General features: G+C 32.2%; 1 long non-coding RNA gene across 3 annotated transcripts in view; it reads right to left on the minus strand.

Annotated features, from left to right (window-relative positions):
• Positions 1–7,250: 7,250 nt before the first annotated feature.
• LOC117173417 overlaps positions 7,251–15,107 on the minus strand; it is a 143,742-nt gene continuing 135,885 nt past the window's right edge. For all 3 annotated transcript variants that reach the window (XR_004467174.1, XR_004467172.1, XR_004467173.1), the window contains exons 3-8: positions 8,991–9,477; positions 8,660–8,892; positions 8,446–8,569; positions 8,128–8,363; positions 7,869–8,037; positions 7,251–7,805 (exon numbers count right to left, since the gene is read on the minus strand). This is a non-coding gene — a long non-coding RNA (uncharacterized LOC117173417). The remainder of the gene's footprint in view (positions 7,806–7,868; positions 8,038–8,127; positions 8,364–8,445; positions 8,570–8,659; positions 8,893–8,990; positions 9,478–15,107) is intronic.

The raw sequence follows: 15,107 nt of genomic DNA on the forward strand, positions 1-15,107 counted from the left end.
TACACTACATTACAAGAACCTACACTGTGAGAGTGCTTGCGATTGGCTAAGAAAAGTATTTGTAAAATTCCGGTTTATATTTGATCCACCCTCGTAGATTGCTGATTTTTTTCTTTTCGGAAATAAGGATCATCTCTTGACGCTGTTCAAATAATAGATTCTCGGTTTGTCACTGCTTAGAATTGAAATACTCGATTTTTTCTACTTTAATTCAAAGTTTAAGTTTGCTATTTTGCTACACGAATGACATATTCCCGAGTTTTTGCTTCTTGAAATTGAAGTACCGCGTTTTTTGGCTACTCGAATTTGATTTTTTTCCTAGTTAAATCTGAGGTTCCTGATTATTTGTCTACCCGATTAATAGATTCACGATTTTTTTGCTCCTTAAAATGAAAGTACTGGGATCTATTGATTGGATAGAAAATTAATCTAGAACTGCAAATTCGAATAGCAAAAAATCCGTTACTTTAATATCGTAGATCAAAAAAATCGGTAATCTATTATTTGAGGAGATAAATAAATAATCTGGAACTCTTGCAGTTTAAACTCTGTTTTAAATTTAATACAATAATTAACGATATTTTTTTGAATTAAATAAATATTTGCAGTTAAGTTTAGTATATAAAAAGTTCTCACCTGTAATTATGTACACACTCGTGATAAAAAGTATTATCTCTATAGAGCATTTAAACTACTGTAGATTGTACATTACTTTTCAATTGAATTAAATTAAACTAATACGTTCATTAATACCGACGAGGTAAATTAAAAAAGACATACATTTCCAATAAGACATTATTCAACCGAAAGGTCTGAACCATCTTTAATTTTGTTAGACCTTTTTTTCATACTTTCAGGAGATTTTCAGTTACAAGAGGTTGCTATGCTTTATTCAGGAAAAGTTTTTCGTGACAGATTAGACTGGCCATTACCGAAAAAAGTCTCTTCTAACAGTGTTTTCGGAATATTATTATTTTGTATGCGTTTTATGCAAGTATAATGAAACTCTGATATAACGCCCCCGGATATATCCCTTCCGAGAATTCACGCGGTAACACAGGTTTAAGTAAACTGAGCTGCGGAGAGTGTGTGGTGATCACACAGACATGAAAAAAACAAAAGTGTTTTCATCCAAAGCGGCACTCTATCTGGTTTATTCTTCATCTCCTCCAGCCCGAAAATCGGCGTTATTTCCAAGTTTGAGTATATATTTAAGTTCCGCGAAACACATTCACTTGGAATGGTAGTTTGCGGGGGAAATTGTAAAAGGGGTAAGTTTTCAAGTTTTAAGTAATTATTTCAAAGTTCTGAAACATCTACGTTGCTTGAAGGTTGTTTTTGCACTTTTGGAATATTTCAGCTTATCAACTTTCTTTGCGCATCCATTTTGCACGAAAATTCCATACTTTGCGTACGTTAAGAGAACAGGGAACCCTCTCGTGATTGCACCACTTCAGATGCCACACGCTAGATTGATAGTAGGCATCAGTTCAAAACTCAAGCGAACAAAAAGTTCACAAATTCTAATTTCCTGAAAGAAACCGTTCAAATCACTGAAAAAATCCGGTGTTCAACTGCTTCTAGTTTCTTTGTAACCAGAAATTTATACAAAGTTCTTTTAAATATAAAAACTCTTGAACAAAAATACTGGAGCCTCTTAACTGACGCCACCAGTCACTTCCAGTGCCGTAACAATCTGCTTAATCCAGCTACCTAACTATTGCTAAATCTAACAATAATATGATCAGATCTGCCGATTGAAATTTAATGTGAACATCTGAATTAATAAGATCAGACTCTTCAACTGAAAAGTCCACGTGCACAGATGCAGCACTCGTAACTTCGCAAGTGCACGGATGGAAGACTTCCAACTGTGCACTTTTCAATTATTACGATTAGATTTTCAACTTACAAGTCCACGTTCACATATGGAAAGCTCCCAACTTTAAGCTTCTCAATTATTACGATCAGATTTTCAACTTACAAGTTCACGTGCACAGGTAGGAAACTCCTAAATGTGAGCGTCTCAATTATCACGATCAGATTTTCAACTTACAAGTCCACATTGAGATAAATGGAAGGTCTGTTTGGCCATATAAATGTGCAAACAGACAATATTGTAGGAGCGACTATAGGACAGCTCCTGAATATGGCTAAAGCGACTATCTCTAGAAGGTAAAAACAAGAGGTCCAAATCGACAATCTCAGAAAGTCGACTCGATCGTCTCGGACCGTCGTCTCGATCATCTCAAGCTGGCCGACCTTATCATTATGAAGGGTTGGTTTGGAAATATCGGATGGTCGATCTAATTTTCTCAGACATTCGACTTAATTGTATTTAAAACAGGTACTTACGGAATAAGATATTTTAAATGAATGCTCAATAAATGAACTTACGTCACACGGGAATAGTGGGTAAAAACTTTTTTTTTTCATGAAAAACACTTTGGCACCACGCGGTCCAGCAGTTCGTTATGCTAATTGGAGAAAATTAGCGATACCCTTTAAATTTCCACGCGCATGATTGACGCGCAAAAATCAAGCAATTTTCCATACGCGGTGGCTTATCTGCTCCTTCATGGATGTTCGAAATAAGTGAAAACAGTGTTTGCGTATTGACCATCCCGAAAAGGATACCATAGTTATCCCTGACAGTGATTATGATGTTCTTATAAAAGTCAGATTGGCAATGAAATAAGAGTCTTTTTAACTATGTCGAAAAAAAATTTTAGGGACCGTTCGACCATATAGAAAGACTGTCTGGCTCTCTAAGTTTTGACATTCTAACTTTGACCATTCATTTTTCTCCGTGCACGTGCATAGATGGGTTACCCTAAACTGTACACGTCTCAATTAATATTATACGATTTTCATGCCCAGCTGTGCACGTGTACTGATAGGAGACTCTACTGTGCACATCTCAATTATTACGATCGTATTTTTCACTTGCAAGTACACGTACGCAGATAGAAGACGCCTAACTGTAGACGTTCCTAAATGGCAGACTTCCAACTGTACACGTTTCAAATAATGCGATCGGCTTTTTCACTTAAAAGTCCACGTACACAGATGCTACTATCCCAACTGTGCACATCTTACTTAATACGATAAAATTTTTTACTTAAAATCCTAGATGCACACATGGTACCTTCCTAACTGTGCACCGTTTACAATTCATACAAAAATGATTTAACTAATAACTTCACGTGCATATACAGGAGACTAAAACTGTTTACGTCTCAATTAATTAAAACCTCATTTTTCAGGTTTCCTTTTAGCAACAATCCAAGCAGGCGTGTGAAAATATTGTTTTGAATTTTAATTTATAGTACATGAACAATAGGAGTACCGGTCTAGCAGGGCATAGATTTTCATGTACAGAGAGACATTTTAAGCAAAAAAAATCATTAGATACATTTTGTTCCAATCGTGAATAGTTGGGTGTATCCCATTTATGCAAACGGACGTGTAAGTTAAGATTGAGAATTGCCTAGTTGGGAGGGCGCCATATGTGTACGTGTACAGGCGAGAGACTTCTAATTGTATACTTCGAAGTTTAGACATGCTCAAATAGGTTCGTGCACAGTTGTCCTTCGCTCGTCAATACTAAATATTTTTTCATTAAAATAACATCAGTTTGTATTTTAACGTTACACAGTGTCATTTAATAAGAAAAATTATTTAATTTTCCTGCATCAGGAAATATAAATATTCGATTTCAATACTAGTGGTCTTTTCGTTGGCAGTAGCTTAAATATTCTGCTGAAAAAATAGAGCTTTCTGCAAATTTTGAACATAGCTCGGCTCCAAAGGTGATTTTACTAGCAGAATACTTTTGGTTAAGTTTTAATGTATTCAATAATTATTCAATATTATTACTCTTTAAAAATTTATTTGGCGGATACTTTTAGCGATGTTCAACGAATCGAAATTTTTCTATGATATCGTTAAAAAATAAATGCCTTATTGTAAATAATTTATAGTTTAAGCTATGTTTTTTAATAAATTGAAGAAAAGCAAAATTTAAAATAAGTGTTTTAAAATATCACTGATTAGTACATTTGTTTATTTTCTTGATTCATTCGTATATCAAATAGAGTCAGAGTTTCTTCAGTATAATGAGATCAAAATTTACGTTATTGGCACTAAATGACAATAAAACACGAAATTGGAGCCTCGGTTTAAAGAATTATGAAAACTTGAATAACTGAAGAACCCAAAAACAGCAGCGACAACATGATCAATTTGTAGCTCATGTTTTTACAAATATTTGTATTTTGCTGGAAATCTTTATAACATTACCAGCTAGAGATTCTTAACCACAATTTTTCGTTTAAAGAATTACTTGCGAAACTTGTCGGGAAAAATAAAATTGAATTGTGAGTCTTTATTAAATATACACAGATATAAATCACATATCCATGAGGCTATTTAAATGTTCTTTTGAAAAACCTTCTACGTCTGGAGATAAATATTTAAAATCAACTCTTAACGGGCACAACTTCTTTTTATTACGTGTTTTGCGCAGTCGGTATTGAATATTTTTGGACACACAAAGGTATCTAATGTTGTTTAAGATCTGTTGTTTTTTTAAAAAGTGGAATCGGTTTTATAGCTATTAGTTTAATTTAAGTTACATGACACGTGTTCCACTTTACCGAATTTAGTACGGTTTGTTCGAGCTGACAAATTTGTTGGGGTATTTGTGACCCATAGTGCTATTTAAAGGTTATACACTAATGTAGCCAAATAGCGAATGCAGTTAAATTGATGCATTATTTATAGTATGATTTTCTACATTATACTAATTTTTCATTGTTTCTTCATTGTTTCTAGATACAAAAAGTTATAACGATTGAAAAATAAAACCTACTTCATGGACCAATTCGTGAAAAGTGATTAATTCCATAGGTACTCACAAATAAGTTAATAGACCAGCGTTCTACATCTATGATCTCAGAGTTTTAATATCTGCTAGTAACATTACTCACAAGAACATTAGAACTATTTAAGAAAGGCTTAGCAAACATGTTCTATAATCTTACGCTTGGCATACTTTAAACTTTTGCCTAAAATGTAAAAAGGGGACCCCTTGATTATGCATATCGAGGGTGCTTTTTCAAAAGGTTTGTTGTTGATTGTTTAAGCAAGTTTTTTGAAACAAATACAGTATTTGTGAATAAAAATATCACGTGCGTCCTAAACTACGACCCAAGACATATTTATGTGTAAACATCTTCGATAAATGTTAATAACTTTCTCTTTTCCATACACATATTATTACGCAGAAGAATACTATATGAAGGTAAAAGAATAAGTGAACGATAACAAAAGAATAACTTACACTTTTCCATTCCCAAAATTTCAGCACAATATTGGTAATGGTTAACCTGCGATACGCCAAATGTTGACAAGAATCCGCCCAGGAAGAATAAGTACGATTTTAAAGATGCATTTTAATAAGTACATAAAAGTGTTTAAACGATTTTTTTTGTGGAGTTAAAATTATTTATTGGATAATACAAATAAATATTTATGTGAAACAGAGGGTTTTAGATCCCGGTATTAAGAGTTGAATAGAGAAAAATTTATATTTACAGATTTCAGCGTGAAAGTGAAGATTATTCTATTATTCTATTACTTACAATGCATTAAAGCTCACATTAAAAAGAAACAGTTTTGACAAAAGTGTGTTGTTTCACTTTATAAAATTGAAATTCGATCTAAAACGATTTGTTTTTAGTGTTCAATAATTGTTCTGAACTTCACAAAACATTCGTAAAAACACTTTTATACTAAAATAAAAATACATTTTAAAAATTGTACCTACTATTTCTACAAGTAGAAAAAAAGAGATGTAATATTTACTCATAAAAAATTGTGAAAGATTTATTGTGATCGTAACAGTATAAACTGCTTAGCTCACCGTAAAGTCGTAACGGGTACGTGACATCTGGTCGCCGCCGACTATTTGCCGGACATCTAGTAGCCAGGAAATATGTATGAGTGGTTCATAAAAACATAAAAAACTACTTAATTATATTCATTGAAAATAAAAAATATTAGAGTTTGCGAGCATCGAATGTATGTAAGATATGGGTTTTTCGTAGTTTTTGATTATTTTTTAAATAGTATACATATTAGTACCGAGATGTTCGATGCCCGCCAGCGTTGCTTTCTTCTAACACGATTTTTTTCAGTTTAGAATATAATATTAATATCTAGTAGCATGTTTAATGTATAAAATTTATTATGGGTGTAACTGTGACAAATATTAAACAGAGAATGCATTTTTTTATTTTGAACTTTCGAACAGGCCATATTTTCCTAATTTACATAGGAAAAATTGGAAATACGGAGAATGAATTTAAGATGAATGCCTTTCCTATTGTATTTTTTAAGCTTCACAGTATTTTCTAGCGATTATAGAAAGTTTCTTTTGTTATGAGTACAAATATTTATTACAATACTTATAATAAAAACAGTATACAAGATATGAAACATCGGTTAAATAACAAATCTTGAAGGATTTAGTTTGAAAATTAAAATTTCTAGGCCTTTCAATTTTCAATAGTTCATTTTCAATCTTCAGGTATAAGTTAAAAAATTTTGAAATTGAATAATTTTGACCTACAATATTTCTACATCACATATTTACAATATTTACATATTTATGTATTTACATATTTACATATTTACAATAATCAATAAAATCTTCATGATTTGACCAACTTCTAAATTAAATACAATTATTAATAACTTATATTTATAAAGTTCTTACAACCTGAACAACTTGTAATCGAAGGTTTATAAAAAGGAACTGTGTATATTTAAAATAGTAGTTTTTAGGTGCCCTGCCAAAAATTCCCAGCTACCCTATAATTTGTAGGAAGAAAAAAGATTTTTAATATTTTAAGTTTTCAAATATCGACCAGCACATTCGCAAATTTTTCCGACTAAATGTCATTTTCTGTTCTGTTAAATAATTTAGGCAACACAAAATTCAGAAACCAAGGATTTAATTTCGTTGCTATCAACGTTCGTCACTTCGAGTATACATCGAATTCCTGTAGATTCATGTAGTTGTAATTTTTCGTAAATTCTTGTAGAAGCATAAAACTACAGTAACATACAACAATATACAATAAAATACAAAGAAAGTACCAACTTCCCGGGTGGAAATTTAAATCGGGTGCTGGCCAGTCTACGGCTGGAGAGCCCGGCTTTAAGTAGGGAGCTGGCCGGGGAGCCCGACTTTAAGTCGGGCTGTGGCCGGGGTTTCTGGCCGGAATCCGACCAGCATCGTCACGCTGCGCTGGCCAGCGTCTGGCCATAGAGCATGGCCGTGATATTGCTGGGCTGCCCGACCGTTGCCCGGTATGAATCAATTAGTGCTATACAAGTTTTTAATCATTTGCGTTTCAATTTTATAACATTATGATTAGTATAATAAAAGAGTTTTATTACACCATTTACATCTTGACTTAAGACTTACACAAAACTTCATTAAAATGTAAGCTTGTTATACATCCAGGTATACAATAGATAACATATATATTTAAGTTTAATATACATTAATAAATATATTTACAGATATATTTGTATCTACATACGCATGTATATTTATGAGCGCAAACCTCCACCAATATCATCGTTCTCACTACCATCCGTCGTCACAATACGAGACCTCTTACGGTTTCCTTTCCAGTATTTGGCATTACTGAGGACATTTCCCAGCAAATTTGCAACGACTGATTCCGTCATGAATTTTCCGTTTTGATCTCGAGGCTTTTCAGAAAGAACCCCTATAAATAAAAAGGTTATAAGAATGAACGTTATAAAATGTGTCATATTTTAAATATTTTTACCTAGTAAGCAGTTGTAGAAAATCGTTGCTTTCATTATGAACTTATTGGGCATTCTTTTTCTCGCCGTAAATGGCATAGCCAAATCACAAGACAAATATTTTTTTAAGATTATAGCTATTGTGCGACTCGCAACATAGGCTCTATCGAACAATTTGTTTCAAGATTTTTTCTGAAAAAAAATGAATAAATAAGTTAATGGATCTCATCACATTTTTATTGCTGAATTACAATAAAAATGGCTGATATTGTTTCCACTTACAAATTAATTTCGAAATTATTGAACTGTTGCAAGATTTTCATAGAATAGATCAAACTCTAGTTTGTTCTGAAAGGGTAAATCTAAATTATATTTTATAATAAAATTATCTTGAATCCCCTGTTCAATCTGGGCTTTATGTCGAGCTTCCTTCTCCAAACTTTCATTCGCTTTTATGTCTTCTAAGTCTACTTTTACCTTTTGCAAATCATGGTCAATTTCCCACAGCAGGTCTGAATCTGAAAAGTTAGGATAATAATAATAAACAATACGAAAGTATATTATTGTTAAAATATTATTAAGTTTGTATTTTTTACTCACACATAAACCACGAGTAGCATTGTTAACAAAATATGAAGTCTGTTATTTTAATTAACTGAAGTTATTTTGCCTATCTACGAGTATGATCTGTGTTGTTTTTTCTCCTTTAACCGTTGGTCACTCTCTAGGAAAATACGAAGCATTAATTAGATATAATATAAGCTTTCCTGAAATTAATTTTAAGTTACTAATTTAATCATTTTTCAGAACTTACTAGAAAATGTTAGTTTTCCAAGCTTTTGTTCCATTTTCTCTTTTGACTTTTTATGATGAGAGCTTTGCGTGTGCAGTTTTTTGAATTTTGAAGTTTATCAGGTTTTAGTTTAAAATCATTGCTGTTTCTAACTTTGCAAATATTTTCGCCTTCTGAATCTGTATATACGCCATCGGTTGATAATTTGGTATTTATCACCGATTTATCAAACTCATTTAGACTTAATTCGCCACCTGCATCAGAAAAGTAAAGAATTAATCACATCAACAACTATGAAAATAAATGTTATATTTGATTTTAAAAAGATTAGTTACAATGGACATATGCTTACTTTCGTCTGAATTCTCAAGTACAAATAATTCCTTAGCAGGGAGCTGACTTTTGGCATTTGGTTTATTCACTTTTGAGCTTGAAGGTTTATTATTTTTATCGGCTCCGGCTAACGTACTAAAGCGATTAGCATGTCCCTTTTCTTGATGTGATTTGTAAGTGCCTTTAGTCTTTTAAAGTTGTGTAGCATGTGCTTTGCCACGATCAGATTGTGCAGGTTTTCCAGAAGTGTTAAAAGGTTTATTATTTATTTTACGACCGCCATCATCTGAAGAGCTGTTTTTTCTGCATCGATTCAGTATCAGAGCTTAAATCTGAAACTATGTGCGTAGCAGCTTCGGTCTCAGCGCTTAGTTTCAGCTTACTTTGTTTTATCTTACGCACGACTTCGGCAGCTTTTTCTTCTCGAGTCACATCGTTCTCATTTGTGAACGCGTATTCTGCTATTTTTAAAGAATGTAGACGGGCCTCAGCTTCCTCGTATGATCCTTCAAGAAAATATAAATTAGATATTTTCACTTCAACCACCAGCTAACTTTACTTCGTTTAATGCTGAAGGGAAAACAATGTACCAAATTCATGGGACAAAACTTTATTTTTGTGATATCTTCGTAATAAATAGTAATTACTATCATTTTATTATGTGATTAAATAGTTGTTTAAAAACAAAAACTATTTTTCAAATACACATGTATAGAAAAAATTCGTTTTTACGAAGATATTAGCGAAATAGGATAAAAATGGACCGAAACCCATGTATTTGGTATTGTTTTCCCCACAGCATTTAATGAAGTGAAGTTAGCTGATGGTTAAAGTGAAAATGTTTAATTACTTGTAAATCTATAAGATTGTCACTTTGAAATTTTTGCACGTGGATACAAATTCTAAAACTGTATTTTATTATAAGAAACTACTAAATCATTTTATTTCTATTCAGTCATTCATATTAAAACAAAAGTATGGATTTTTTCACATGCCTATAAGACTTTCAGAAGATTTGAAGAAATAATTTTTAAAATAATTTTTCGAAAAACTATTCATGTTTTTAAATATTGTTAATCGCTACAAAAATTCTGAAATTCCTAAATAATTTTTGTAATAAGAATTACATTTTTACAATGACCTTCAAAACTTAGAGATTTGTAGAAATTTCCAGAGGAATCTTACCAAAAAAATTTCATCCTTCCAAAATTCTTAAATAGCTTCGAACATTTTTTTCGAAATACTCAACATTTTATAAAATTGTTAAAAATTGTTTAAAAAATGTATAGAAAATTTTAAATTTTCTAAAAAATTCCAAATTTTAAATTACTTTAAAACCCTTACAAAACTTCAACACCTTCGCAAAATTCTTTGAAGTCATTCAGTTTTCCTAAAAAATCTTTTAATTTTCCTAAAATCTTCTAGATTTTCTTTCGTGTTTTTAAAATCAAAACACAATTATTTCAAAGATTAAGATATTCTAAGTTTTTTGCCCATTATACGTACATTTCATTTTTCTTACCTCTTTCAAAGCTTGAAAAAGTCTAGAAATCGTATACTACGATAGAAAAATTTTAAGAACAGATTTATTTCCTATAATATTAGAAAACCCATTTGCAATTAAAATTTTCTTTTGAATCAATAATGTTTAGAAACAGTTGGAAAACATCATTAATTACATACGGTTTACTTAAACAGTCTTTTTTTTTGAGTGACTCGCAGAATTCTTAGAAATTGAAAAAATCAACTACAAGAATAAAGAACGAACATATATATCTTATTTTTTTCACATCTTACTTTGTCTATTAAATCATTAATATCCAGGGGCGAACTGGGCCTATTAACCATAATAATAACAGTTAATATGCATAAATATATTAAATTGAATGCATATTTTCAACTATTAAATAAGAATAATTTTCATCTCGAGGAGATTCAAGTCTTCAAATTTTGAATTGTAAACTTGAAAGTTTATATATAAGAAATTAATAATCATGAATTAATTGAAAGCGTTCAAAATTTAAACGTACGTTTTTCATTTGGGCAATGTCTAAATTAAATCATTTCAGACTGAAATTTAGAAAACAGAAAAATTTCAAAATGTAAAAAATTTTAATGTTTGCAAATTAGTTAAAGTATTAAATTAAAGTGTTAATAGAAATTACTCGAGTTAAAGTTTAACTATTTCTAAAACGATTTTTTTATATAATTATGAAATTATATGTATATATATACACACATATTTTCTTAAACATACTTTTAAATTTTCAACACTTTCATTTCATTTATGCTTAATAATTTTTTGTTAATGAAGTTCTAAGTTTACAATTAAAATTTTGAAGACTTGAATTCCATCAAGTGGAAAATTACTTATATTTCATAGTTGAAAATAAGATTTCGAAAGTTTTGAGTTTGTATTGATTCCATTTTGAAAACTCTAACCTACAAAATTACAATATTTAACGTTTTGAATTTTTCTTTGTTCTAAATTTCAATCTGAATCTTTTAAAAATTTCAAGAGATTTCAAAAGATTTTTAAGGATTTTAAATATTTGAGGATGTTTTAAAAGACGTCTAGGAATTTTAAATTTATTTTTATGGTTCAAAGGAGTTTTAAATAATTTGAACAATTTTAGCAGAGTTATTTGAAACAATTTCAAAGTATGGTAGAAATCTTTAATGGGTGTCAAGGTGTTTCAAAAGATTTTGAAGGTTTGAAATACTTGAGAGTATTTTAAAAGGTTCCAAGGAATTTTCATTTGATTACAGTCATTTAATATGAGATTTTAAAGGATTTGAAATATTGCATGGTATTTTTTTAATTTCAAGGAGTTTTCAAGAGCTTTAAAAAATTTTAAAAGATTTCAACTTATTGTCAAAGAATTTTAAAGTACTTTAAAAATCTTGAGCAAGAGGTCAAGGTAGGTCAAAATATTTTGAAGGTATTGTAATATTTGAGAGTATTTCAAAATGTTGTAAGGAATCTTCAATTGGTTACGGTAATTTAATATGAGATTTTGAAAGATTTATTATATTTTAGGATATTTGAGCAGATTCCAAGGAATTCTCAATTGATTTCAATAAAGTAGTATCAGTTTGTAAAAGATTTGAAATATTTTAGGGCATTTTTTTAATTTTCAAGGAATTTTCAAAAGATTTCAAAAGATTTGAAAGGATTTTAAATATTTGAGGATTTTTAAAAAGATGTCAATAAATTTTCAATTCATTTTTATAATTTTAAGAAATTTCAAAGAATTTTAACAATTATATCAGGGTTGTTTAAAAAAACTTCAAACTACCTTATAAATCTTGAAAAGATGTCAAGGTTTTTCAAAATATTTTGATCGTTTCGAAATACTTCAGAGTATTTTAAAAGGTTCCAAGGAATTCTCAATTGATTACAGTAATTTAATATGAGAATTCAAAGGGTTTGATATATTTCAGGATATTTTAATAGATTCCAAGGAATTTTCTATTGATTTTAATAATTTAGTATGAGATTTTAAAGGACTTAAAATATTTTAGGGTATTTTTACAATTGCAAGGAATTTGCAAGAGCATTGCAAAATTTCAAGAGATTTCAAAAGATTTTTAATATTTTAGGATGTTTTAAAACATTCCAAAAATTTTCAATTAATTTCCATAATTTAAAGCAATTCCAAAGAATTTTAATTATCTTCAACTTTTCAGGTTGAAATTGGAACTGCTTTGTTAAAAATGTAGTTTTTTTGGTTGATATGTATCAATTTAGTTGAAAAAATTTGTTTTCTGAAAATTTAACTATTTTGTAGACAATTTTTGTTTAAAAATTAATTTCTTTTAACTACAAGATAATAATTCTTTTTTGTCGAAAAATCAACTCTGATTAAACATTAATTTTTGTATAGAAAATTAGACTTGGTGTAAAATAAATTTCTTTTGTGCAAAGTTCATATATTTTATTAAAAATTCCGTTTTTTTAGTATACAATTCAGCCTTTTGGAATAAAATTAAAATTTTTGTATAAAAATTTAGCTATTTTGTTGAAAACAATTTCAACGATTTTTTTAAAATTTATATATTTTATTCAAAATCTTTGTTTGTCACAGCCTGTAAAGGAACCAATACGACGATCCAGCAAAAGCCTCGTGCGCCCTAAGAACACGGAGCGACCCAAGGACAACCGCCTTCTGCATTTTTCCCGAAAGTGTTCTGGCATATTGTTGACACGCAGGGATACTTTTTAGGCCATTAACAAGTGAAAGCTTGGCACCTCTAAGAGAGCCGATGATAAGGACGATCAATTTAACAGAATCTTCCGGGTACAATCGTTGCAACTCCCTTATAAGGTCTCGATACCTCTCTTTCTTTTCATTCTCCTTGGCTATGATGTTTTTGTCAGCTGGTGCCGAAAATTCGATAACGAACATGGTTCGCTTCTCGAAGTCAAGAAGAACCATGTCAGGCCTCGAGTGAGCAACAGAAACAATTGTCGAGAATATAAAGTTCCAGTATATACGGCACTTCCCATTCTCGACAATTGACTCAATTTCCCTAGGAACATTTAGAGGAGCGATATTTAGGTTAATGCCGTAGGAGTGACAGAGATGGTAATAAAGCACCCATAGTGCCGCATTGTGCCTTTGAATGTACGTTGTTCCCGCGTGAGTTGGACAACTAGATAGTATGTGAGCTAAATGCTCGGGGTGTGCATGGCACGCCCTGCAGCTATCATCGGGAATGTCTTGGCTCCAAATGTGGCGACGATATGTTAAGGTGGAAATGACACCGTCTTGGAATGCAAAAATGAAACCCACCGTATCAGACTTCAATCCGGGCGATTTAAGGAAAGCAAACGTTGGCTCACAAGACATTGACTGATCCTTCACATTTCTGTGGAAGATACCGTGCATCCTCTTATCGAAGAGCTGTTCACGAAAGTTTTTCTCTTGTGCTTTCTTAATCCGGGCTTTCAGGAGTGAGTACTCGATATAGATAAGATTTGATGCATTTTGCTCACCCCTAATACTGAAGTCAAGTCCGAGTGCTTCAGCAGCCTCCTCCGCTGCTTTGTACCGAAACGCTCCTTTGCCCACTTCCTCGTGATTCCTGACCATTTTAAGAAGAGGGTCTCTTCCATTTGCAACTCTATGTGCTGTACCCAGAATAATCCTGTTGTGAAGACATTCAATACTCAATATTCCGCGACCCCCTTGACGGCGTGAGATGTACAGTCGCGGAACGGAAGACTCCCAATGAATAGAGTAGTACCGGGACGGCAAGCATGTTCGTTGCAGACGAGCTCAGGATCTTCAGGGATGCCATTAAGTTTTATTCGCTTCAAATTAACCTTGGCGCATTTGTCTAACCGAAATTCCATTCCAATTTTCTTAGTATATCGTTCGACAATCCCCAGAGCTGAATGCAGTTGCTCTCTGTTTTTAGCATAGATCTTAAGATCGTCCATGTAAAATACATAAGTGACCTTGTACTTTCGATCTGCAGGTTTGCCGCACAAGTACCCGTCGGAATGGCGCAGTGCTAGAGATAGTGGCAATAATGTAAGGCAAAAGGGGAGTGGGTAAAATTCCTGCCAGATGTGATGTAGTCAATCACACACTGAATGCGGGACGCGTACTGTCTTGCCCAGCCTATCATTATGGCAAGTCGATGCATTCGTCTTTTGGTCTTATGATCAGCCGTTGGTTTTGTTTTACGGTTCGCATCGGCCAAAGCTCTCGTTGCATTATACACACAATAATTGATAGCCCAGAGGTGGGATTCTCCGGAAAAATGTCCATGAAGCTCGTCATCTATTTCAGCCAGATCTTTAGGATTGAGAGAAACCTTGGTGTTGATGTTTCTCCGGGTCGTAAAGCATCGCTCTTCATCTATTGGATGCCTGCCTGCGGTTGGTCTTAGTGTCGCCTCTCTTTCTCTGTTGCCGGCTTGTTCTAGCTGTGGTAGAGTAGGCGTTCCGCTTACATAGCCCCTTTTACCGAGTACTTCAGCATGTTTTCGCAGACGTTGCTGCGAAAAGCGCGATAGCTCCGGATGTTTCTCGCACCACAGAGCATGCAGCCGTGCCATGTAACCCCGTTCAGGGGCCACACTCGCATCGTAGCACTCTAGCAAGTCGTGATTCAGTCGCTCCATC

This window comes from Belonocnema kinseyi, chromosome 5 (assembly GCF_010883055.1).
Source record: "Belonocnema kinseyi isolate 2016_QV_RU_SX_M_011 chromosome 5, B_treatae_v1, whole genome shotgun sequence".
Taxonomy (NCBI): Eukaryota; Metazoa; Arthropoda; class Insecta; order Hymenoptera; family Cynipidae; genus Belonocnema; species Belonocnema kinseyi.